The sequence below is a fragment of the Callospermophilus lateralis genome, unplaced genomic scaffold (genome assembly GCF_048772815.1).
Source record: "Callospermophilus lateralis isolate mCalLat2 unplaced genomic scaffold, mCalLat2.hap1 Scaffold_1058, whole genome shotgun sequence".
Classification (NCBI taxonomy): Eukaryota; Metazoa; Chordata; class Mammalia; order Rodentia; family Sciuridae; genus Callospermophilus; species Callospermophilus lateralis.
The window spans coordinates 572,407-574,234 of record NW_027510789.1 but is presented as its reverse complement, the minus strand read 5'-3'; positions in this window follow the sequence as shown (position 1 = coordinate 574,234).

The window sequence follows — 1,828 nt, the reverse complement described above, 5'->3', positions numbered from 1 at the left end:
TTTATAGCCCAAAAAGTTACACAAAAAGGGAGTATCAGAAAACAGAACTTTGACAAGCATCACACTAATTGTAGTTTACATTTTTTATTTGCTGGCCCCAGCATCAGAAATTATGAGGACCATTAGAGCCTCAGAGAGGGTCGTTGTCTGGCCAGGGAAGGCCAATATTTATGAGGTTTCAGTAAGGTTTCAGAGAGGGCTGTGATCTGGTCAGTAAGACAGGCATGGGTGAGTTCAAGGCATGGGCAGGCATTCCAAGCAGGTTCAGAATTTGCAGTAATTTATAGTAAAGCAAAAATTATCTTTCCATGGCTTTGTGGCAAGATGGCTCCCAATATTAATGAAAGATCAGGTTGAGTGATCACCCCTGTCCCTTCCTTTTGGAAACTCCTCTACCACCTCCAAGGTTGTGAACTCCTGAGCATTTTCCATTCCAGATAAGTATTCACAGAATGTCTAACTCTTCTCCTCTAATTGTGTCTTACTTGGGGCAAAGGTAATGTCAAAGCATTGTTCTGGATGAGAGTGGGAAGATTATTGTATATCACATATTTGCATACACATTGGATTCATTTTCCAATTTTCCATTTGAAATACTGAATTCCTGGCACTAACCCATACCCTACTAGAGTCTGACTAATAATCCTAATATGATGGTGAAACATAACCCAAGCAGAATAGAAATACAAGCCGTTCAGAGGAGGCATGGTGTGTAGTTGGAATTGCCTTTTGCATTATATAGTATAGGAGCTATAAATCTAGTCAATTTTTTGTTGAAATAATTCTGCATGTGTTTTTAAAGTTAACAAAAATGGGAATCCTGTCTCCCTTTCTCTGTAGCACATGTATTTTTATATGCACATAGAGAATCCTACCTGGTATCACACGTACATACTTGTGAGGTGGCTGAATTGGCAGATACAAATTGTGAGAAGAGATCACTACTCCTAAACGCTGTTCAAACTGAAAATTCAACCTATGGGTGAGCTTCCTAGTTCAATAACATTATACATAAATCCATGTTCAGTAAAATGAATATTTTTGCATCTGTGGATTATATATATTTCATGATGAATTTCGATTGGCATATATATTGCTACTTTTTTTCTTTTTTTGGTTGTTCAAAACGTTACAAAGCTCATATTTCATACATTAGATTCAAGTGGGTTATGAACTCCCATTTTTACCCCAAATAAAGATTGCAGAATCACATTGGTTACATATCCACATTTTTACATAATGCCCTATTAGTTAATGTTGTATTCTGCTACCTTTCCTATACTCTATGATCCCCCCTCTTTCCCCCTCCCATCTTCTCTCTCTACCCCATCTACTGTAATTAAATTATCTCCTTGTTTATTTTCCCATTCCCTTCACAACCTGTTATGTGTAATTTTGTATAACAATGAGGGTCTCCCTTCATTACCATGCAATTTCCCTTTTCTCTCCCTTTCCCTCCCACCTCATGTCTCTGTTAATGTAAATCTTTTCTTCCTGCTCTTCCTCCCTGCTCTGTTCTTAGTTGCTCTCATTATATCCAAGAAGACATTTGGTATTTGTTTTTTAGGGATTGGCTAGTTTCACTAAGCATAATCTGCTCTATTACCATCCATTTCCCTGAAAATTCCATGATTTTGTCATATTTTAGTGCTGCGTAATACTCCATGGTGTATAAATGCCACATTTGTTATCCATTCATCTATTGTAGGGCATCTAGGTTGGGTCCACAGTGCAGCAATTGTGAATTGTACTGCTAAGAACATCGATGTGGCAGTATCCCAGAGTTACACTATTTTAAGGTCTTCAGGAAATAGTCCAAGAAGGGCAA